At 43.9% G+C, this 26001-nt stretch overlaps 1 long non-coding RNA gene across 1 annotated transcript; it reads left to right on the top strand.

Annotated features, from left to right (window-relative positions):
* The first annotated feature begins 616 nt into the window (after positions 1-616).
* Positions 617-19994, top strand: LOC142140317 (uncharacterized). The gene is made up of 3 exons (XR_012688398.1): positions 617-674; positions 19362-19422; positions 19549-19994. It is a non-coding gene; the product is annotated as an uncharacterized LOC142140317 (long non-coding RNA).
* Positions 19995-26001: the final 6007 nt, after the last annotated feature.

Here is a 26001-nt window from a genome sequence, read left to right as displayed (position 1 = left end):
CAGTTCCTGGTTGATTGGAAAGGCTACGGACGAGCGTTCCTGGATCCCTGTAGGAGATCTTCATGCTCCACATTTATTAAAGAGATTCAATGCCAAATTCCCTCAAAAACCCTATAGGCTGTCCGGAGGCCATCCCTAAAGGGGGGGGGGGGGGGTACTGTTAGGCTCTTACCCGCTAGCTCCGGGGCGCCGCACTTCCGGGTAGTCCCGGCGGCGATGACCTAGGGGCGGGGAATTCCAATTTCTATTTCAGTCTGCTCTGACACACTATCTGTGTCAGAGCAACGTGTTCTCAGCGTCTGGCTTCCTCTCCCTGTGTGCTCCTTTGTGCTTTGCCTGCTTGATTCCTGTGTACCGACACGGACTGTTCCCTGGCTATTCTCAAGTCTCATCCCTGGCACTGCTGACTGATTGATTCCTGTGTACCAACCCGGCTATATTCTCCAGGATATCATGGTTAGTGAGTTTCTTACTGCTAACACCTTGTTGCGCTATATCTACCTTGCCTGTCCATCTCATAGAGCTTTATCCTTACATCAGTAGGCTAACCTGGGGGCCGCAGCCTGCGGTTCTCCGGCAGCGAAAACCATCCTGCCTTGCGGCAGTTCTTGGAGAAGATCGGGAGGGCTGTTAGACTCCACGCCCTGGGAAGGCCGGCACTAATACTGACTAAGGTAACTCCTGAATTGTAACAGTACCTATGCAGATTATAACTTGCATATATTTTTGGGAAATAAGTAACAGTACTATTATGTAGCTCTTACATCAGTTGCACACATGCTGTATTGGTGTGCTTCTCACTCTAGTCTCTAGAATGTAAATCTATTTCCAAATGATTGTTGCCTTAGTGGTTAGCCAATCCACCTTTCAACAATGGAGTCATGATTTCAATTCCTTACTCATGCCCTTTTTCTGTATGTACTTTTCTATGTATCGCAAATGGAAGAGTAGGCTATGCATTTTGTAACGTAAATGATACACATTTTTACAGTACATTACTGTTTATTTTATTATGCATGTTTATTTATGCTTGCTAATTATTATGAGAATTCATCTGCATCCACCTTAGTTGTAATCAAACTCTTTACATAACTTTCATGTAGGTGATTAAGAAGGTGTGTTAATTTAGTTCACTAAAGCCAAATCAAAATCATTTGTCCAAGGTACTATAAACTTGTTACAACGAATAAGTAGGTTAGAACTGTGTTGCCTAATACACTCCCGAGTGTGTTAAAACATTTGGTAAACAAACCTTTAGCACCTCCCAGAATTGTCGTTACGTAGCACACTTTTTTCCTATCTTTAAGCGGAAGTTGCGATGCGTATTTTAAGATGAGCTTAAGATCCGATGCATCTTATATTCCATTGCGTAAAGAACTGAAGGTGGGCGTGCTTTTCAACTTTGCGTTTCTTTTTGAATTGAGAATTTCTTATCTCCCAGTTTGTTCTTAAAATATGCATCGCAACTTACGTAAAAAAAATCGGATCACTAATGAATCAGACCCAAAGAGATTATTGTTAGCAGTGAATAGTGCAGGTTGATGTGGTCATGTAGTGAAAGGGTTAATATTTAATTGTCATGAAACATCAGTGTTTAGGAGTAATAAGGTCAATTAGGTTAATTAAGGAAATACATGCATGCATGTGCATTCAGATGTGAAATAGGAATAAATACGTATGTGGTGAAAAAAGGTGCAATTGCTTCAAAAACAATACAAATTTTTACATGGTATTAGTGAATTACAACCGTACGCACATCAGAGCATATTCATCGGGTGCGCACAAGTTCTGTGCTCTTTTTAAAACTGAATCTGAACGTGAGGCTGTGTTACAGAATTTGGAGGATATGCCATAATTTCAGATGCAAGTCCAGTTGCATGCCATATATTGTGTGAAATAGCTCTGCGTGTGCTCAGAAAGGGGCCCTGCACCAATGAACGCAATTGTGTGTAATTCATATATGAACTCAAATAATACTTATGACTGTCTATGATGTGATGGGCAGAGCAGGGGTGGAAAGGGGAAGACTGATGTAGGCATTGACAGTAAGCGCGTGCTGAAGCAGATGCACCAGCTACAGGGCAGGAGTAAGTGCCGACTATTGTGATACTTGAAACTTCATAGACTCTGCTTGGAAAAGTACACATATTCGAGCCACTAGCTAGCACAGTACATGTGTATGCAAGTAACATAGACCATAAAAACACATTGGGCCTGATTCATTAAGGAAAGTAAGACAAAAATAGGAGTATGTTTTCTTTCGGACAAACCATGTTGCAATGCAAGGGGTGCAAATCAGTTGTATACTGGCTGTGTTTTCATGTAGCACACAAATACTTGATAGTTTATTTGTACACTGAAATTGAAAGTTAATCTAGGACATTCCTACCCCAACTATAAATCTTCCATCACATTTTAAAATGACCTCCCCCTCCAATGTTACATGGTTTTGCCAAAGTGTTTCCTTCATGAATCAGGCCCATTGTATGTACAGTACACATTGAGAACCTATTGATTTATGTATCTAATGCAAAAAAATAATATATATATACTAGCAGAATACCCGGCATTGCCCGGGATTTAAAGAATGTTTATTTACAAAAATCAATCTAAATATTAAACATACATGTAAATATCATGTTAAAATTGGAGCAGTGGAAGGTGAAAAGTGAAAATGTCAAACTGTATTTGAACTGTATATGATGGAACGAACCGATAAACAATTACTTCAAAACAGCTTGATAAACTATATTTCTCGTTTCTTCATTTGGGGCAAATACATACAAATTTCTTGGTGATCCAACTCTTGAGCACACAACGTAAAATTGTGCATGAGAACAGCAAGGTGATTCCAAGTTGACTCCAGCTACATGTAAAGATTGTCTTTGGGCCTTATTGATAGACATGGCAAAAGCTAAACGAACTGGAAATTGTAGACGCTTAAATTGAAATGGCATATCGGATGGAATGAGAGGTATGCGTGGAATGAAAGCATTGTCACCTTTTGTACAGCCTGTCAAAATAGTTGCTTCAATGACATGAGAATTGAGCTTTTGGACTACTAATCTTGTACCGTTACAAAGTCTTGGAGGATTTAAATTTCTGAGAAGCATAATGTGTGATCCAATCTTCAGTACCAGGTTATGCGGTGGCATTCCGGGAGGTTGTAAAGAGTTTAAAAATTCAGTAGGATAGTGCACAGCCTCATTTTCTTCAACAACGGTATCTATTGATTTGTATAATATGGCTTCTCCAGGCAACTCTTCTTGAATCTTTAAGTTGATGTTGTTTACACAATTATTTTAGTTACTGGATGAAGAGGCATTAAACCATTCCCAATATTTAAGAAATGATCAGCAAACTGACCGTCCATTGTGTTGCCATGCAGAGAAACTCTCATATTTGTGGTTAGTCGCAAAGTGTGACCATGCCTCCAAAGATGTGATGATTTAAGGCATGCATTAATTTCATCCGCCATTGTTCCTTTTGGAATGACCGGCAATGTTTGTCGAAAATCTCCAGCCAATACAACAGTGACTCCACCCATTAGTAAATCATTGCCTCTTAAAAATTGAAAAGTTTGATTGAGGGCCTGTAAAGCATTTTTGTGTGACATGGTGCATTCATTCCATACAATGACCTGACATTCCTGCAGAATCTGAGCTTTTTCTGTTCGTTTAGTGATACTGCAGACGGGAGTTTCACTTCGGGCCAGATTAAGCGGTAACTTGAAAGCTGAATGTGCTGTTCTTCCACCAGGGAGCAAAGTTGCAGCAATTCCAGAAGAGGCCACAGCAATAGCTATCTTGGAATGTACTCGAATTTTAGCAAGTAACAACTTGATGAGAAACGTCTTACCTGTTCTTCCGGGTGCATCCAGAAAAAATATATTTTCCCCCTTTTTTTGGAACTTCTTCCAAGACATTGTTCCAGACATTCCAGAGTTATGGTCGTTTTCGATGATTTTTAGGTGTTACCCCCCTCGCCACCCCCACCCTTAGGAGTGCTAGGGGTGTCTTGCCCCCACAATATTTGTTGTCAGACTGTAAGTCATATGTGTACCAGGTTTGGTGTAAATTGTTCCAGACATTCCAGAGTTATGGTCGTTTTCGATGATTTTTAGGTGTTACCCCCCTCGCCACCCCCACCCTTAGGAGTGCTAGGGGTGTCTTGCCCCCACAATATTTGTTGTCAGACTGTAAGTCATATGTGTACCCGGTTTGGTGTAAATTGTTCCAGACATTCCAGAGTTATGGTCGTTTTGGATGATTTTTAGGTGTTACCCCCCTCGCCACCCCCACCCTTAGGAGTGCTAGGGGTGTCTTGCCCCCACAATATTTGTTGTCAGACTGTAAGTCATATGTGTACCAGGTTTGGTGTAAATTGTTCCAGACATTCCAGAGTTATGGTCGTTTTCGATGATTTTTAGGTGTTACCCCCCTCGCCACCCCCACCCTTAGGAGTGTTGATGAGGACAAGGCTGGAGATCACTCTGTCATGCTGACTGAGTTAGAATAACAGACTGGAAGCTTTAAAATGAGGGTGGTGCTTGAAATTATTCTTCTTTCTCTGTTAACCATGGTTATCTGCAAGAAAACATGTGCAGTCATCATTGCTTTGCACAAAAAGGGCTTCACAGGCAAGGATATTGCTGGTAGTAAGATTGCACCTGAATCAAACATTTATCGGATCATCAAGAACTTCAAGGAGAGTGGTTCAATAGTTGTGAAGAAGGCTTCAGGGCACTCAAGAACGTCCAGCAAGCGCCATGATCGTCTCCTAAAGTTGATTCAGCTGCAGGATCAGAGTGCCACCAGTGCAAAGCTTGCTCAGGAATGGCAGCAGGCAGGTGTTGGTGCATATGCACGCACAGTGAGGCGAAGACTTTTGGAGGATGGCCTGGTGTCAAGAAGGCCAGAAAAGAGGCCACTATTTCCCAGGAAAAACATCAGGGACAGACTGATATTCTGCGAAAGTTACAGGGATTGGACTGCTGAGGACCAGGGTAATTTTCTCTGATGAATCCCTTTTCAGATTGTTTGAGGCATCTGAAAAAACGCTTGTCTGGAAAAGGAAAGGTGAGCACTACCATCAGTCCTTTGTCATGCCAACAGTAAAGCATCCTGAGACCATTTATGTGTGGGATTGCTTCTCAGCCAAGGGAGTAGGCTCACTCACAATTTTGCCTAAGAACACAGCAATGAATAAAGAATGGTACCAAAACATCCTCCAAGAGCAACTTCTCCCAACCATCCAAGAACAGTTTGGTGGCGAACAATGCCTTTTCTAGCATGATGGAGTACCTTGCCATAATAGAAAAGTGATAACTAAGTGGCTCGGGGATCAAAACATCATAATTTTGTGTCCATAGCCAGGAAACTCCCTAGACCTTAATCCGATTGAGAACTTGTTGTCAATTCTCAAGGGGCGGGTGGACAAACAAAAACCTACAAATTCTGCCAAACTCCAAGGGGTAAATGTATGAAGCTACGATTTTTTCAACTCGCCGGAAATCGGCAACTTTGCAGCTAAAATTTAAAGCGGCGATGGCTTGTAAAGGCAAGTTTGCCTTTACAAGCCATCGCCGCTTTAAATTTTAGCTGCAAAGTCGCCGATTTCCGGCTAGCTGAAAAAATCGGAGCTTCATACATTTACCCCCAAGCATTGATTAGGCAAGAATGGGTGGCCATCACACAGAAACAGGAGAGGTAGCAGTGTTCTTGCCAGTCTACAGTGTCAGTGCCATTGCTCATTGTCATTGCTGAAACAGAAACTGTAGGGATGGCAGTGTTCTTAAAAGTCTCCAGTCACATTGCTCTGTGCCATGGCTCACACAGAAACAGAGGTGTCAGTGTTCTTGCCAGTCTACAGTGTCAGTGGAATTGCTCATTGTCGTTGCTGAAACAGAAACAATAAGGGTGGCAGTGTTCTGAAAAGGCTCCAGTCACATTGCTCTGTGCCATAGCTCACACATAAACAGGAAAGGTGTCAGTGTTCTTGCCAGTCTACAGTGTTAGTGCAATTGCTCATTGTCAGGGTCGCCGAGAGGGAGGGGAGCGGGTACTAATTACCCGGGCCCGGGCATGTCAGGGGGCCTGGCCCAAGCCCTCGCGCAACGATTTTTTATTTTATTTTATTTTTTTCCAAAATTAATTTTTTAAAAAAAAAAATCGGCGGCGGGGGGGCTCGGTCATTGGTGGGGGGAGCAGGATAGTTAAAGAAAACCAAAACCATACTCACGTGTTTGCGGAGCCGGCGTCCCTCCTCTATGCTGCTCTGTGCTCCATTGCTCCAGACTGACTGAATGCCGGTGTGACATCATCATGTCACACCCAGCATTCAGTCAGTCTGGAGCAATGGAGCACAGAGCAGCAGAGAAGACAAGAAGGAAGAGAGAAGTAAAGGTAAGTGAAGGGAGGAAAACGGGGGGGGGGGTTAAAAAACAGGAGGGGGCAGCATGACACAGAGGGGTTAAAGAAAGGAGGGACAATAGCAGTATGACACAGAGGGGTTAAAAAAAGAGGGACAATAGCAGCATGAACCAAAGGGGTTAAAAAAAGAGGGACAAGCAGCATGACACAGAGGGGTTAAAGAAAGGAGGGACAATAGCAGCATGACACAGAGGGGTTAAAAAAACGAGGGACAAGCAGCATGGCACAGAGGGGTTAAAGAAAAGAGGGACAAGACAAGCAGCATGGCACAGGGGGCTAAAGAAAGTAGGGACAATAGCAGCATGGCACAGGGGGGGTTAAAGAAAAGAGGGACAAGCAGCATGGCGCTGGGGTTAAAGAAAAGAGGGACAAAAGCAGCATGGCACAGGGGGTTAAAGAAAAGAAGGACAAGCAGCATGGCACAGGGGGTTAAAGAAAAGGGCAAAGGCAGCATGGAGGGCGCAGTGTGATCATAAGGTAATGTGTGTGTGATGGCACGGAGCTTTTGGCAATGTAGTGTGTGTGAGGTAGATGGTGGCTAATTAATGGCTGCTATTTTGTTTGCGGGGTAATGGGAATACTATTTTAATGTTGGGGCTGGAGGAAGGCCTAATTATTAATCATGGATGTTATTGATTTAACGGTGGGGCTGGCTGTAATTTTCTAAATGTAGCCATTTTTTTCCAAATACGTCCTCCATCGTTCCAGGATCCAGACAAGCCGCAACTAAAGAAACCAGCAGCCACATGTGGTGAAAGTGAGAAGAACAGGTAGGACAGAGCAGCATAGTGTGTGAAATGTTGTGATTCTATTAGGGACAATGCCAATGTTTGGTGAGCCCAGTGGGCGCAGGCCAAGACTGAACGCTTTCTGTACACACTGCATTCTTCCTATACTATACAAGGGTTCTAGATGTCCTGAAAGTCAGGAGTGCTTGGACAAATGTCACGCTCCGCGGAATTCAGGACCTAGAGATTTTATTGTGCTAGCTACACCCCAATGGTGCATTGCCACGCCCCCAATTGTGTGACCATACCCATGAATTTTTTTTTTGCTTACTCAACTATAAGGGGGGGGGGGTGACTTCCTCTTTGCAGCCCTGCTCATTGTCATTGCTGAAACAGAAACAGTAGGGCTCTGTGCCATAGCTCACCCATAAACAGGAGAGGTGTCCGTGTTCTTGCCAGTCTACAGTGTCAGCACAATTGCTCATTGTTATTGCTGAAAAGTGTGGCAGTGTTTAGAAAAGTCTCCAGTGAGATTGCTCTGTGCCATCGATATGGATTCACATGAGTCTACAGAAGACCAGGAGCACCAAGCAGCTGCTGGCATCAGTCATGATGATAGTAATTCCTCTTTGTCACCAGCTAAAGCCTATGTTAAACTGCATAGTGTTTTTAAGTCAGGGAACAAAAATGTAAAAGAAAAGCTTTTACCTTGGTAAATAAAAAAACACTTGTAATGAAGTTAACTAGAGAAAGCCATACAATTGCCAACATGCCATTCTACACACGCAGTGGCAAGGAAAGAATCAGGCCTTCGCCTTCTTGTATGAGTGCTAATTCTGCAACTGTCAGTGAGGCATCATTTTGTAAGGTCAGTCATGACGATGCAGAATCTTGTCATTCAGACTGAAAAAGTGGTGCCCAAATACTTTTAAGTGTAAAAGCCGAGCTGGAAAAACACAGGCAGAGGAAACTGTCTGTTCAGATTCAGAAATGACACAAATCCCTGAGGAGAGTCTATCCACGAGTGCTATGTGTTAGCCTGACCTTTCTGATACTGCACTCATAAAGAAGCCTCCTTTCAGCATCTCTGAAGATGTGTGGACGAGCAGCCCAGTTGTAGCCGGTGATACACAAATTGAGGATGCCACTTTGGAATTGCAACAGGATGAGGGAGATATTTGTGTAGCTGACAACGGCGCTAATGAGGATATTGATGATGATGATGTTGTTTGTGTCAGTCCTGCACCAATGGAAGCAGTTCTTGCCAGTGATAAGAAGAAGACCATTGTCATGCCTGGGCATGAGACCAAAAATCCACCTCGTATGTGTGTAATTATTTTTACCCAAATCCTGCCAACAGTTGTCTAGCCATTTGTAGCATTTGTAAAGCCACAGTCAGTTGAGGTAGGAACCTTCACCATTTAGGAACGTAATCCATGTTATGCCATTTGAAGAGAGTTCATGACAAACTTTTGGTAAAATCAGAAACTTATGCTAAAAAAACAAACAACAAGCAATCTGGCATCAGCTAGCGCCCTTCTCTCACCTATATCCCGGCACCTGCAATCTACACCCACAACACCTTCCTCATCAATATTCTCAATAGTGATCGGACTTAGTCCTGCATCCAAGTTGCAAAGGCTAGATGTCTCCACTATCCAGGATTCCTCAGAAGAATTCTTGAGCGTTAAGCTGGGTACACACTACACTGTTTTCGTCCAATAATCGGCTCAATCAGCCGACATACGACAGCTCGTTCAAAAGTCGGGTCAGTGTGTGCAGTGACACGATGGTCGAAAGTCTGCCGAAATAGATGATTGTCGCCTCATTTGGTTGGTCGTACCGTTTAATATTTTTGTTCCAATCTCGTTTCCGTTGTGTAGTGTGTATAAACTTCCGACCGATCCACAACAGTGAGTACGAAATTACAGTCATTGCTCACGACAACATGGCTGTAAAAAGTCACTAAAGGGACGTCCGCTCTTCCCTTTAACGTCCTAAACAAGGCTAGTGTGTATGCAGTCCATGGACCGAGCAATCGGACCATCGGTCGCATGTAAAATCGCTCGGCATAAAAAGTTGGTCAAAATTTCTGTAGTGTGTACCCAGCTTAAGTCCTGCTGCTGCTGCTGCTGGGGGTGGTTCTTCATCCTAGAAGCAGACCAAGAAGAAGACTACTAGTAGTTTACAACAATTGACTATTAAACAATCCTTTGCAAGAGGAAGCAAGTATGAAAGCTGTCACCCAGTCACAAAGCGGATCACAGACGCCATGGCGACTATGCTAGTATTAGATCTGAATCCAATATCCACTATTAATGCAGTTGGTTTTAGACATTTAATTGAGGACGTGTCCCCGTTACCAATTTCCATCACGACACCATTTTACTAGAAAAGCTATTCCTTACCTCTACCAAAAGGTTCGTAAAAACGTAATTATTGGGCTACAAAATGCCATTCCACTCACTGTACACTTAGCCACAGATATGTGGACAAGCGGAAGTGGGCAAACTATAGATTATATGACTGTGACAGCCCACTGGCTTGGTGATTTTCCTTCACCAGCAAGAACAGCAGCAACAAGTACCCAACTGCCTCACATTTTTCTGAGGCAGGCTACTATGTGTATTACCGGCTTCACTAAGAGGCATACAGCTGACAATCTGTTACAAAAACTAAAGGATGTCATTGCTACATGGCTTATCCAACATGTACTCTTCATCATCAACATCATCATCATTTATTTATATAGCGCCACTAATTCCGCAGCGCTGTACAGAGAACTCATTCACATCAGTCCCTGCCCCATTGGAGCTTACAGTCTAAATTCCCTAATATAGACACACACTCACACACAGACACAGAGGGAAACAGACAGACTACGGTCAATTTTGATAGCAGTCAATTAACCTACCAGTATGTTTTTGGAGTGTGGGAGGAAACCGGAGCACCCGGAGGAAACCCACGCAAACACAGGGAGAACATACAAACTCCACACAGATAAGGCCATGGTCGGGAATCAAACTCATGACCCCAGTGCTGTGAGGCAGAAGTGCTAACCACTAGGCCACTGTGTTGCCCATAATACTCTTATAGTACTCTTCTCAGGATATGTAATTTCTGATAATGTAACCAATACTGTGAGAACATTACAGCTGGGTGAATTCCATCACAGTCGTTGTTTTGCAAACACAATCAACTTGGTGGTGCAGAGCTTTTTGAAAAATGACAGGGACGAGCAGGAGATGCTGTCTGTGGCCCATAAAATTTTGTGACATTTCCAGCCTTCTGCAACAGCATGTAGGAGATTGCAGCAGCTACAAGAACAATTCAATTTGCCCTGCCACCAACTGAAGCAAGAGGTGTTAACAAGTTGGAATTCCACCCTTTATGTGCTTCTGAGGGTGGAGGAACAGCAAAAAGCCATCCACACTTACTCCACAAGCCATACGATTGGGAAAGGAGGGGGAATGTATTTTAGTCCGCCGAAGTGGAGAAAACTTTCTGAGTTGTGCAAAGGTGCTGAAACCATTCAAAGTAGTCACCTGTGAAGTGAGTTCAGACACTGCTAGCTTGAGCCAAGTGATTCCCTTAATTAGACTTTTGGAAAGCAACTTGAGAAACTCAAGGAGGAGATGAAACAAAGCAATTACGCTAAGTATGTTGGACTTGTAGATCAAGTACTTTATCCGGGTGAAGTACATATTAACGGTACTGACTACCCCGACACAGAAGAGGACAACATGAGGACTCCAAATACGTAGTACAGCGACCTGCAAAAAAAACTACTTACCATGATGCAGATGTCTTGATAGGGCGACTCGCTCTGTTGCCGACTCTGCAAAATAAAGTCATCAGAAACCGCAACTCCTGTTAAAGGGGCGATGGACGGACCCGGCTGGCATTGATGTAATGTAAGTATTATTGTAGGGGTAAAATAATACTTACATTTACATCATTGACTGCCGGGTCTGTCCATCTATCCATTTAACAGGAGTCGCGGTTTCTGATGACGTCATTTTGCAGAGTCGGCAACAGAGCGAGTTGTTCCATCAAGTCATCTGCATCTTGGTAAGTAGTTTTTTTTGCAGGTCGCGGTACTATGTATTGCCCATCAATCATATTATGTCAATCCAACATAAGGGTGGGTGGACGTTCCAAAGGACAACTCCTTCTTGCATCACTTTTCTTTTCTGCCACTGCTGTGTGGCAATGTTTTTTAAATTTACTATAAACTGCCGTGTGTTTATGCCGTTACTAATCGACAGAGCAACCAGGCAGCTTGCTGCAGTCATAGAGTTCATTGACAACACTGTTAGCTTAACTGCCTTAAGCCTTTTGTTAGCTTGTTTTGTGGGGGCTCAAACAAACTGTAACTATCCCTCCTATTTCCTCCTATAACCTTTTTAACATATGGGTGGATGGGATGGACCCAAGGACAATTCCATTTTGCACCACTTTTCTTTTCTGCTGTGTGACAATTTTCCTAGATGTGCTGTGAACTGCCGTGTGTTTGTGCCATTTCTCTATCGCTTAGTATTCAGCCATCTCGCTGCAGTCTTCTGTCAAAAGTGGATGTAAATAATATTGTTACCTGTGAGGTGTTCAAAATTGACTGGAAATTAGTGTTATTGTGGTTAATGATAATGTATTGACAAAGTTATGTGATTTTATCATATTTTAGCATTTTTTCAAAAAAATACAGATCCAAAACGAAAATCGAAAAATGCGAGTGCGGTTTTACCAAAACCAAAACATGAACTTAATACAGATCCAAAACACGGGAAGGTTAGTGAACAACTCTACTTCTAACCCTGCAACTCACTTCTCTGCCAACCTCCACCTTACTCACTCATAGCCAATGACTTTGTAACCTACTTCAAAGACATAATCAACACCATTTGAAAGGTTATCTTTTCATGCTAGACCCATATGCCCCATCCACCTTCTCTTGCACTCCCTAATCCACCTGCAGTTATTTCCGGCCCGCAAGCCAGGATGAATTGCTACTGCTTCAAACCAAACACTTTCCCACTTGACTCTATTCCATCTCAAGTCTACCTCTCTCCACCTCCATGGAATCAAGGTCATGTCTTCCACCTGTCTTTTTCGACTCGCACATTCACATCCTTCTTTAAACATGTGCATATCACACCAATCTCAGAGAAAACATAATTTTACCCAGCTCTCTCTCCCACTAATGCCCTATTTCTCTCATCCCCTTTGCCTCCAAACTATTTGAGTAGCTTGTGTACTCTCCTCCCACTCCCTTTTCAACTCTGATATTGGGATTATTCTCCCAACCTTCCACTATGACTGCCCTCACAAAATGTATCAATGATATTGTCAGGCGCCGTCCCCGCTTGTCCTCTTCTGCCGGGAATAGGTGCCGTTCTGAAGTTCCTGCGCTCCCCTTTCCTAGGCAATGGCGCTCTCCGCTCTTGCCTGCTGGGCCCGGCACTAGGGTGCATGTGCGTCTGATGCTAAGGCAACAAGACACTTCTTTCTGTTTCCTGTCGGTGGTCAGCTAATATGAAACCACTGTCCACCAATCACATTCAAGTGGTCTCTATTTCAGGGAGACTCTGGCACCATTACCCTATAGGTGCCAGAGAATCTAAATCTCCCTATGCTCCAGCACTTCTGTATGTGTTACAGTCTTCTGCCTGATTACCTGTGTACCGAGCCGACTTTCCCTGACTCTGCTTTGGATAATCCCTTGGTGTATTCTCTGTTACCTGGTTTTGACTCCTGACCTCGCCTTTGCCTGTTCCTCTCTACCTCGCCTGTCCGCATGGTTTGACCACTGCCTGTATGACTACGTTTCTTCACCTCGCACCTCGCTGATAGCTATCTTGGAGGGCCGTGACCTGCACGTCTCTTGCAGTGAACCCCAAACTCCCTTGCAGGGATCCCTGGTGAAAAGCAGAGGCATGTTAGACTCTGTGCCTCCTTGTTTAGCAGCGCCAATACCTGCAGGTGATCTTCAGCCAGAAACACTCTGTGACAGATATACTTACAGCAAAGGCTCCAAATCATTTCTCCATACTACTGCTGCTGGATCTCTTCCACTTTCAATGCCGTTGATCACCTTTTTCTCCTGCATACCCTTCACTCAATTGGCCTTTGTGACACAGTTCTTTCTTGGTCCACTTCCTATCTAAAAAACTGCTCCTTTAGGGCCTGATTCAAATCTGAACGCAAACTAGGCTAATTTTAGAAAGAGTACACAACTTTTGCGTAATTCCGCCTGTATTCAAATCCAAAAATTTCTTAAGATATGTTAGATTTGAATAGAGGTGGAAATAGAGCGATTGCACTGTTTACTACATGCACATTTGCAACAAATTCAGTTCAGAATGCATATAACATTTACATGATCATAAATTAAAATAACAACTGGTAATAATATAATAACAAACCAACTAAATAACAAATTTGACAATCATTTTATTCAATATCTATGTATTTAAGATTTAAAATAACGAAATAATTAACTCTTTAATGTGTATAATGCATACAATGATTATTGAAGATAAATATTCATAGGCGTACAGTGGTTCTGTGCTAGATACTGAGAAGTAAAAACGGACGAAACCGCGTTGTCACTATCATCTAGCATTTACACCTGTTCTAAAGCAGGTGTGAAAGATACGGCTAAAAAAAAGCATACTTACTCTCAGGATTTGAATTAGCAGCATCTATGTCAGAGGTGGGAATCATCCGGCCGGAGGGCCGCATAGGGCCCTCGAAACCAATTGATCTGGCCCTGTCAAGGCAACCACAGGTGGACCTTCAAATTCAATAAATATATATGCTTTCAGGTATGACAGTTCTACAGTTGTCCGATCCATTGGTAGCTGCATCCGTGCTCAGAACCTAGACATGGAGCCTCACTAGAGCAGGCAAGTCCATGTGATAACACTCCCCCTGCAGGATACCCTGTACCTCTATCTGACTGCCACACTGCCATTACCTCTCTGGTCTGTGAAACTGAGTAGAGCTGCCCTGGGCGATGGGGAACCTCCAGAGCCAACAGAAACACTAATCATACCCCGGGCCTCCCAGGTAACACAGATTAAAGGGCGGCTATGGGGTCCCCCCCACAGGAGGCACTTGAACTCGGTCCTTTTCCCTGGGATCACCACTGACTCAAGAAAACCTCCTGTGGAGCTGAACCAAGAGGGCATGGCTGCAATACTCCTTTTGCCATCAGCCCCCAATACCTCTAGTGCCCCCAAGACTGTCACCTTTATTGTTAATTGGGCCACAATAGGTTCTGTGCTGACACTTGCTGCCCAGTCTCATTTCCTAACGGCACCTGTATAGGGTCTATTGGAAGGGAGCCTGAAAGTGGGGTGCTTGACTGTTGCATAGCTTGCCATATTCCAGAGCCCACATTCTTTCAGTGTATTTTCAGCTTCCTTTTATCATGGCCCTTTTTTTCAACACAAACTGAAAATTAGTAGCTAAATGGTAAACTAATTGAGGCACTTAATGAAAGATTCAAGGACATGAAAAGTAAACAAATGGAATTGAACATCTTTGCTACACCGTTCATTGTGGAACCAGTTAATGTTCCTGATTGATGAGCTGAAAGCTAGGTACAACAACCTCCCACTGCTTGAGTTTTATAAATATTACATAAGCAATGATGTATTTCCCACTTTGAGGAGACATGCACTGAAATATGCTTCTGTGTTTGGAACAACTTACTGCTGTGAGCATGTCTTCAAAACTTACCATTGCAAAGAGTCGACTGCACTCCAGACTGACCGATGCAAACCTGTAAAAGCAGTCGTGAGTAGCTACATCATCAATACTAGTTAACATCACACACCTCACTAAATAGAAGCAGTTCCAGCCATCACTTTAGGGGTAAGTTAATTAAATGGTTAACTATAGTAGGCTAACATTTAAGATAATTTTTTATAGTCTGCAAATTATGTTATAAATATCCAAATGACTCTTGGCAGAAAAAAGGTTCCCCACCCCTGATCACCCTCTTACAGTACGTAGCCTACGTTAGTCAGCCCCCCTTCCTGCCCTCCTCTCAAGTCATAAGTAGTCATAAGTATGGGCTGGACGGTGGGGGGCATCTTCACCCCGGGCCGATGCCATAGTGGGCTATCTTGGGCTTGGCGACCTGCATTTTTATTCCTTTAAAATGTTCCTAATAGGCTGCTGCGTCTAGTTTTGCTCCCGGGCAAAAATTTGCCAGCCCTCCGTGGTCGTAAGTGTTAGATGCGCGTAGATATGAATTCCGTGCAGTTGCATAAGTTTAGTTTCAGGGCATATGCAGTACAAAATCATGCAAGATACACTACACAAACAGGCTTACTTCTGGACTTGAACCAGACCCTTAGCATCTACCTCGGGTATATGCTCCTCTCCACTGCCACTAACTGTTGGGGTCCAGCAATGCTCTGTTCTTAGCACTGTGCTTTTCTCACTGTATACCACTTAGGGAACTAATTAATTTGATCTCCAGTAACACCTCTTCACTGATGACACACAAATCTACCTCCCATTCCCTGACCTATCTACTATCTTGTGTGACAAGTTATGTACCTGCTATTCCCACTGGAATGTCCTAACTGTGCTGTTGCAATCTACACCTTCTGAGCCACACTTGCTTCTCCTTTTTCCTACTAAATTGCAAGTTCTCTCACAAGAAGTGCCCTCTGTTACGGCTAGCGACAATAGATATGAACTTCCAGAACAGGAGGCAGAGGTTTTCGCCTACAGCTGCCTTTCCCACACAGCTCTATATGCTCACAGATACTTGGATTCCCCCAGGTCTTAAGCTCTTGCGTAGTTGAAGTTTATATACTATACCGCAGCTGGTGAGTTGAAGGCGGTAACCAAAATAGTAGCGGATTGTCAAGACAGGCTAGGGTCAAGAGTCCGAATTAGGCACAGAGGTTAGGTTCAGACCAAAGGGTAAGGGCTGGCAGCAAGCAAGCAAGTCCAGTATTTAAGCAGAGATCAGAGCCACAAGCAGGCTGTCCTCCTGTGCTGCCACATGTGCCTCGGCCATTTCTAAGAAACGCTATAAGATAAAAACATAAAAATATTTTTGCACAAAACAGAGAACACAATTTGCCATTGTGACACATGAGTAGGCATTAAACAAAGCAAGAAAAAACAAAACAAAAAAAAGGACACATACATGTGTCTCAGGGGGGGATAAGAAATTATTCCTTCTCCTTATATGCTATGTCAGGTTGCAGACCTAGGCCCATGTTACTTACCTCAAAATCAACCAATCAAATCCGATTCTCAACAGCAAGAACTTTGTCCATGCAAAAATTGTCAGGGCCGACTATCGAATGCAGTGTAAGTTTTATAGTGGTACCGGTGCTTTCTCTTGCGTAGACGCCAGAACGCTAGGCCCTCCCATTGGCTGGTAAGTACATGTAATTGACAGGTGAGTCAGCCATCTTACTAATAGTTCCGCGCATGACGTGCAGACACACTGACCTGCACTGAGAACCAATAGGTAAGCAGGATATTAAAGTGTCATTCTCGAGAGAAAATGAGAGCTGCGACATTCTCACGTAGCGAACTGCAGGTCCTTACAGCAACGCTGGACCGTTGTTTTGAACCCCGCAGGTCGGTATGTGAGTAATGAGGACAAACTCAATTGCTATCGAGCTGTACGCAGGCGTCTGCGCTTGCAATTGGGAAGGCACCGCTCCATCAGCCAATTGCAGTGCAGATGGAGCGGTTTGCGGAGACGGCAGCCCGACCACCCCCAGAATTAAGGGCAGAAATACATGCTCGTAAGTCTGGGCAAAACACAATATAATATGCCAATGGCTCAGCACACAAAAAATATGGAGACATATTTGCAAAGGCCTCTTTTTTGTGTCCATTACCACAATAATTAATAATATCATTATTATTATTATTATTATTATTATTATTTATTATTATTATTTATACTTTCTACTGCTTATTATGGTTATTTGTTTCAAACATTAACCATTTCATTTATTTGACATGACTGGCATTTGCCATTGAAAGCTACCATTAGCTGCATGTTTGTGTATGTTGAAGAAAATAAAAATTAAAAGTAAGATAACACATCATGCTCTCCAACAGAACACCAACGCAGCTCCTGACACCACCGCCACAATGAACAAGAGGTGCTCCCACAGGAGCCGGCAGGGGTGGAGGCAGCAGTGGAAAGGGAAGAGCCACAGGAGGAGTCAGCGGTTGCGGAGGAGTCACTTCCCCCCCTCACCTCAAGCTTCTCCTGCGGCACCAGCAGATACCACTGATGCCTTGATACTTTTTAAGCTATGATGGCGGCACTTCAAAACTCATTTACAGTTGAGTTTTTCGAAAAAGTTCAGATGTGCAGATGTTATTTGGTTTATAGTTAAATATCATAAGGTTATATGTATACGTTAGTGAGATCTAAGGTTCAGGTCACAGGAAACATGTTATATCTGGTATCATTCTAATCCCCTACTTATCCACAGACGTCCGGTTCATGTGCCGAAAGGATCGCACATTGCGTATGCTAGTTATAGATGATAGGGAATAAATGATTAAAATTATATTGTCTGTGTAATGATAATAGACCAGTTTAAAATAGTTCTTGGTGGGAACATTAGTATTCATTCTCAGGAGAGCTGACCCCACCCTTGGAAAGTTAACCCCCACCCTTGGAATGTGTCGTTTGAATTGACCTATGGACTGCATTACACTGGACCTTCCTGAAGCCTGAACCTATGGAAACTTGCCAAGTCATCTGTATTGTATTTACTGTAACACCAAATGTATATATATTGCTCCCTGGAATCTCTTATCACAGTCTTCAGAACTGAAGGACTGTCTAGCTGGATCCAGCAGAGCGCAGCACCGCGCAGCGTATGTATCGGCTGTACTTATTTATTGAACTGTTATACTTTTGCTTTTGCTAAATAAATTGCTTGTGCTTTGGAGCCACACAAATCGCATAGACAATAATTATTGGAAAATGATGAAATTACTTTAATACTAGTTTATGTTTCTTTTTCCTACCTTCTCATACAACAATGAGCTTGTTCCATATAAAGATGTGATGGCTATGCATCTTAGTTAACTCTACTCAAACACATGGCTGGGACAAGTCTCTTTGACTCCTGGGGGTAAATGTATCAAGCTACGGTTTTTTCAGGGATTTGAAGTAACGGAAAATTGCGAGAGATAACCAGAGAATTTAGTCACCAAGTCGCCATACGTATTAAGTAGTAATTTGTAGTCTGATCTTCTAAATCTCTGTTCATCTCTCGCGAATTGCGGCAATTTAAACTCACCCTTGTTTAGTTGAAAATCACCATTTTCAAACCAATATTCCTTTCTGATTGGTTGAAAGTTTCACATGCAAAACTTGTGTGATTTTGACTTCACTAACATTATACTTCCTTATTTGAGCTAAGGGTTTCAGGAGCATAGAGAGCAGGTGAAAGTGTAGGAGAGAGAGATTAGTTTGTGTTAAAGAGTGTGGAACGTGAGCTTTGTGTATTTTGTTTTTTTTCATTATTATTTTGCTTAGTTGCCCCTGTTGGTATGTTGATTAATATTTATTTTTTGGGTGAGTGTTTTTTTTGCTGTTTACTGTATTTCCTCTGTCCTTGGCTTGTGAGTGTATTTGTTTGTTGTTATATATTTCCCCTGTGTTTTATTTGTCAGTCTATTTGTTTTTTTGGTTTGTCTTTCCCGTTTCTTTGTCGGTCGCCCTTCTGTGGGCAAAATTAAATCTGGGGGCTATGTGCGGTTTCGTTTGCAGGAAAATTTGTCCTCATACACAATTTAGTGCCTGTGTAGAAGAGAATTTTGGGGGCATTGCTACAAAGACCACTTTTGCTAGAAAAAAGCAGCTGTGGTCACAATTATGTAACGCTGTTAAGCTCTTGTCATGTCCTACACAACTTATGAGGAGGAGTTCAAGCAGCTCATCCTGATTGAGTTCCTCAATGGAATTAATGTTCTGGACACCGACAGACCTGTGTCTCAACCAAAAGCTGGTGAGTACTGTATAATGGTGCAAATGTTTATTCTTTATTTACAAACAGTAAGGCTGCAGAATTTAAATGTTAGATATTTTTCAGCACATTGCAAACAGAAGTCTGAGCTTATTTTTTTGGTGAATGTTTTGTGCACATGAAATAAATAGTAATATAGTAAAGTTCAGAATTTTGTAACGCAGCCTCCTCCAAAAAACAAACACCCTGCAGTCGCTACCCAAGAGGAGGATGAATCCTTAGAAGGTAAATCCAACTATGTTGTGTTTCGGGGTGGGGGAGTAAAATGCTATTAAATATTTGCCTGTAAGGAAAAGCACCTGTAACTGCTTTTGTTCAGATAATGTTTTTGGTTTTTTTTCTTTTTCAAAGGAACATAACAGGCACAAAAAAACAGTAGCACAATTGGAGACACCGGGGCTATTGATGCACCAGACGTCCAAGGTGACGTGTCCATCATCCTGGAATGTGTGCCGGACGTCATTGAAGTTCCGCAGCATGCTCAGTCTGCACCAGCAGCCTCTGCAGAAAATCCCCCACCGAGTCAAGGAGAAAAGCAAACTGGCTCTAATTTGGCACAGTCCATCCGCCAGTTTAGCGAGGTACAGGCAAATTTGGTGCAATTCCACTAGGACTCACTAAGTGGGATTCAAAAACAACTTACCAAAGGATTTAAGCATTTAAGTAATACACAGGACCAGCAAAATAGGTTATGTACCACAATGGAGCGCAAAGACACTCCCTTGGTTTACATGAACATTGGCATAAATAATCTAACTGTTGCAGTTTGTGAGCTGTCCTCTTATTTAAATTCTATATGTGACTAAATAATAGCACGTCTACCAGTGCCCACATCTTCAGGTGGTGTCAGTCAGACCACTACCCCAAGCCAGTCATTGCCTGCTACTCCTGTTAATAATAGTGGGAGGATCAGGGATGGGAGACGGTCATCCACCAGACAGGCAAATTCTCCAGAGCCTGCATCAAAGAAAAAAATAAATAAAGGAAAGAAATATGTATTTGTTTTACAAACACAGACTGTGTTATTTCTGTTTATTTACATTTAGCTAGTTCATTTGTTTCTTTATGCACACTAGTGTTGTTTACTTGGGTAATGTCACGGTATCAACGAGGACAGCTAGATCCTGGTAGTTCAGCCGGGATTGGCGTGACTTCAGCTAGAGGCGCGGAGTCTAACAAGTGAAAGGTCTTCGCCAGGGATTACCGCAAGAGAATATGGACTTTGCGGCTTCCATTTGCAGGTCGCGACCCCCTAGAGAAGTTCCCAATGAACCACAAGAGAATGAGCGAAGGATTTGACAGCTAATAAATCACGGGAGATGTAGAAGAGGTAGAGCAACTGGAGATCTGTAGCCGTTACTACTGACAAATGGATTATGGTGATGATCTGCGAAATTACCACTAGGGAGTGGATTGCATCGATGATCCACAGAGTTACAAGTAAGTAGCAATGATCTGCAGCATTGCCACTAGGGAGAGTGGTCTGTAGCGATGATCTGCAGCGTTGCCACTAGGGAATTGTTAGTAGTGATGATCTGTAGCGTTGCCACTTAGAAAGTGGTTAGTAGTGATGATCTTCAGGGTTGCCACTTAGAAAGTGGTTAGTAGTGATGATCTGCAGCGTATAAACCCCGGAAGAGCAGGAACACTAGGATACTGAATATAGGAACCCACAGGAACCAGGAATGTAGTACACAGGAGCTGCTTCCAGAACAGAAGGTAGGAACTGACTGAAAGAACCAGCCCAGACTCAAGGATAATGATATAGGGCTGGTTCATTAGGGCAGCTAATAGTCAGGCAGAGCAAGGGAAGAAAAGACTCGTGGTTCTGCACATGGTCAGAACCGCTGACAGCGGAAGGACCGGCAAACAGAGACAACGCTGGAGAGGTTGTCAGGACAGCCGCAGCGGTTGAGCGGGTAAGACAGGCTGGCGGGGAGGGAGCGGGATAACAACAGCTGAGCATGTCGGCTCCCGAGGAGACGCCGCGGAAGACCAGCGCATGACAGGTAGTCTGGGTACACTTACTATATTTTTTTGTAATTAAATAATGCCAAAACATCATTGTTGCCTTGTTGGTGCTTGCGAATTATGGATTCTATAAGTACCGCACTCCACGAAGATCCAACGCCATTTCACAGACAGACACAGAAGCGGTAGCAGCATTCTTGGCAGTCTCTAGTGTTATTGGCCTCCGTCATAGCTAAAAACAGAAACAGGAGGGAAGGCAGTGTTCTTCTTATCAGTCTCTTTTCCAGTGACATTGTTGTGTGCCATTCCTCGTACAGAAACAGCAGGCGTGGTAGTGTCTTTATCACTCTCCAGTCAAATTGCTGTGTGCCATAGCTCACACAGAAAACAGGGGGGTGGCAGTGTTCTTCTCAGACTCCATTGACATTGCTCTGTGCCATTGTCATACAGAAACAGGAGGGGTGGCAATGTCCTTGTCACTCTCAAGTCACATTGCTCTGTGATATCGATATGTTATCACATCAGTCAAAAGAAGACCAGGAGCATGAAGCAGATGCCGGCACCAGTCATGATGATATTAATTCCTCTACGTCATCTGCCAAAGCATATGTTCAAGTGCATAGTGGTTTTAAGTCAGGTAAAAAAAGGAAAAAAGAAATAAAACACCTCTCTAATGAAGGTGAAAGTTTACTGTAGAAAAACATAAAATTGCCAACATGCCATTATACCCAAAATATTATCAAGCATAACAGAATCTGCTAGCCCCCTTCTCTAAGCTAGATCCCAGCACCTGCAATCTACAGTGTCATCATGTTCATCCACCTCCTCCTCACACAATACTAATTCATCCCCGCTGGAATCCATCATTACAGAAGTCTCTGTCACGATTTTTGGGCAATCTTTTAGACCAGACCAAATGTCAAAAAGTTGTGCTGACTCATCTGCATCACTGGGTGTCTTGGGAAAGCTAAATTTTTTTCCTAGCAGCAGTTCCCAAAGAAACTGAGGGAGGAGACGTCGTTGGGTCATGTACCACTTAAGCTGTCAGCTTGCTAACCACAAGCTTATTGCATCTCTTCAGATCTGGGTCAGTTGGAAAGAAAGCGCAGACATAGCACATGCACAGTTGCCAAAATTTAGTGATCCAATTTCAAGATGTTGATAACTCTCGGATCCTGGCGGATCGAATAAAGTACTTCATCTACAAGTCCTACATAGTTAGTGTGATGATTATGTAGTATATCTAATGACTGATTGTTATTTTCTGTTGAATTCAAGTATGACAATATATATTGTATGTAATCTTGTAATGTAATCTCAACGTGTGCTTTGCTAAATGACAGGAATTTGAACTTATACAAGTGTCATTAATCTGTCGAAAATAGCCAGGCCAGGGAGAGATAGGATCTTGGAGGAGTTTGAAACCCGATGTTCTAGCCAAGCAGAACGAGCAAAGGTGGGAAATCAAGTCCTGTGAACATTCCGATCTCAGGACATCCCTAGCTCACTTCGAAAGTCCTGTGACATTTGGGAGATCAATCTGTCCTTATTGACAGCTAAACTCCAAAGGTGGGGGTTGAAAGCTATGTGGGAAAGGTTTAACATGTTGTGACTTAGACAATAACGTGTGCATTTTAATGAGGGGTCTAACAAGACTGAAATGTCCTATGTTTCTCAATTGTGTTCCCTCGCACATCAGGCCTTAACTCAGCGGTTCCAAAAGTGTGCGCCGCGGTTCCCAGGGATGCCGCAGCGCTGTCACAGGGGTGCTGCGGGCCAGCCATAGAAAAAACAACAAAACAAAAACTTACAAATCCGCCGGGCGCTGGGACCCAGCATACTCCTCTCTGCGTGAGAGAGGTGGATGCTGGGTCCCGGCGCCGTGCGGATTTGTAAGTTGACAAGCTGCATGAGAGAGGAGGATGCTGGGTCCCGGCGCCCGGCGGATTTGTAAGTTTTGTTTTGTTGTTTTTTCTATGGCTGGCCCGCAGCACCCCTGTGGCAGAGGGCAGAGGAGGGGGACAGGCACTCTGGACAGTGTGCAAAGGAAGGGGACAGACACTCTGGACAGCGCGCAGAGGAGGGGGACAGACACTCTGGACAGCGTGCAGAGGAGGGGGACAGACACTCTGGACAGCGCGCAGAGGAGGTGGACAGACACTCTGGACAGCGGGCAGAGGAGGGGGACAGACACTCTGGACAGCGGGCAGAGGAGGGGGACAGACACTCTGGACAACGGGCAGAGGAGGGGGACAGACACTCTGGACAGAGGGCAGAGGAGGGGACAGACACTCTGGACAGAGGGCAGAGGAGGGGACATACACTCTGGACAGCGGGCACAGGAGGGGGACAGACACTCTGGACAGAGAGCAGAGGAGGGGGACAGACACTCTGGACAGAGGGCAGAGGAGGGGGACAGACACTCTGGACAGAGGGCAGAGGAGGGGGACACAGCATGAGAGAGGAGGGGGACACAGCATGAGAGAGGAGGGGGACAGTGTGACAGAGAAGGAGGACAGCATGAGAGGGGCAGTGGAGGGAGGACACAGCGTGAGAGGGGCAGTGAAGGGGGACAAAGCATGAGAGGGGCAGAGGAGGGGGACACAGCGTGACAGGGCCAGTGGAGGGGGACACAGCGTGAGAGAGGAGGGGGTCAGCGTGACAGAGATAGAGGACAGCGTCAGAGGGGCAGTGGAGGGGGGACACAGCGTAAGAGAGGAGGGGGACACAGCATGAGAGGGCAGAGGAGGGGGGACAGCGTGGCAGAGGAGGGGGCAGCGTGAGAGAGGGCAGAGGGGGCAGCGTGAGAGGGGGCAGAGTGTCTGGGGGCAGAGTGGGCATTTTTGCATACAACTAAATAAGTATTTCTGTCCTGACCTAAATACTTATTACAATTTTTTTACCCAACTACTTCTAAAATGGGACTGCTCAGTAATTATTTTGGAGGGGTGCCTTGAAAAAATTATGGAGACTCTATGGGTGCCACGAACTGCAAAAGTTTGGGAACCACTGCCTTAACTGGTAAGTAGTAACTCTGATTTTATTTCCTATTTTATTTTCTGAAACTCATTCGTGCAACATATTGTATGTCTTGTTATTAATTTTTGTAATTAAGCCTTGGAAACATATTTCAGATTAAATAAATTTAATGTAGTGATTCTTTCTGAAGTTACAAAGCCCAGGGAGGCTCATGCTACATGTATATGTTATTTAAGTGTGAAACATTAATAAGTGGTTCTGGTGAATGTAAGGACACCTTCATGGTGGCAGAAAAGGTGTATTCATTGCCAAGTGACTAAGGTGATGCCAGTCACGGCCAGCTGTTCAGATTGCTGTATCTGGGACAGGCTGGGCGTTCGTGACAGTTAGCGGAATTGCTTTGTTTCAACTCCTCCTTCAATTTCTCTAGCTGGTTTTGCAAAAGTCTAATTAGGGAATCACTTGACTCAAGCTAACAGTGTCTGAACTCACTTCACAGGTTACTACTTAGATTGTGTCAGGGTTCCGAAGGTAAGACCACAGAGAGAAGGGAGGTGAACAAAGTGGTTTATCAGAAACACAGGAAATACAGGTTCAGGATGGAAAACTGGTAAGGCAGTAAGATAAACACAGTTCTTAAAAGTGGAATAGGCAATGCTGTAAAGCGATGGAGAGATGCAGTAGTCAGAGGGTTTGCAGGGTTGGATACCTCTGGTGAGGTGGTGAGAAGAGTAGCCTGCGGGTTGCAGGGTTGGATACCTCTGGAAAGGTGGTGAGACTAGTAACCTGCGGGTTATAGGGTTGGATACTTCTGGAGACGTGGTGAGAGAAGTAGCGTGCGGGTTGCAGGGTTGGATACCTCTGAGAAGATGGCGAGACGAGTAGCCTGCGCGTTGCAGGGTTGGATAACTCTGGAAAGGTGGTGAGATGAGTAGAACAGGTAGCAATAATCTGCAGAGCGTTACCACAAAATACTGGATTAGATACAGTGGCTGAGATTGTCTGCGGATAGATGTGCTGAGAACTCAGAGAACAGGAGCCAGGGAACAGGAAAGGCAACACAGGTAAATGCAACAGATGGTCTGGCAAAGGTTACTTGGGACAGGCAGGCTTATATAGGCCGGAAGCAGGTGTTTAAGCTTCCAGCAATAACGAGGCAGGTAAGAGAAGTCTAAGTTCCACAGTGGCCCCTTTGGCGGAAAGTGGTACTACAGGCAGGATACAAATATATGCAAAGAAATGTCCACCAAAATACCTGCAGACAAGAGCTGCAGGATGTAGGTCATAACAGTAGCCCCTCCTTAAAGGGCGGAGTCCAGATGCCCAATTTACCAGGAGTCATTGTCCAGAATTGGGCATGTAGTAAGAAAATCCTCATCCATGGGCGGAGAAGATACAGAACCCATGTCCAAATAATGCAGGGATCCCAAAGTCACACTTCTCTTCTTTTTACCTTTCTTTTATGGCTTTTAGAGGGTTGCTGGAAATGGAGCGAAGAAAAAGATAGCCTCAAAGTTGGAGTACCCGGAGATAAAGAAAGTGGCATAGATGAAGCACTGGGAGTGGAATTGGCAAGTGCTGGGGCAAAATCTTTGATCACTGCATCAGTAAAAAGCTGTAAATCTGACAGGATGGGATCTTGGGTTTCATTTATGGGGCTTGCCTATTCCAGAGTTTTCTCTGTAAAGTTGGATAACAGGTAAAACACTTTCTTTCGTTGGGTATCAAGGAGGTCGGGTACAGAGGGAAAATAAGATATACAAAATTTAATAAGAGCATTAAATTGCTAAATATCCCCATTGAAGGTAGGTGGTCGGAAGTCTGAAACAGAGCATGATTTCGGTTTAGCATGAG

Source organism: Mixophyes fleayi, chromosome 2 (assembly GCF_038048845.1).
Source record: "Mixophyes fleayi isolate aMixFle1 chromosome 2, aMixFle1.hap1, whole genome shotgun sequence".
Classification (NCBI taxonomy): Eukaryota; Metazoa; Chordata; class Amphibia; order Anura; family Limnodynastidae; genus Mixophyes; species Mixophyes fleayi.
The sequence above is the reverse complement of the archived record's forward strand: the minus strand, read 5'-3'. Positions and strand labels throughout refer to the sequence as shown.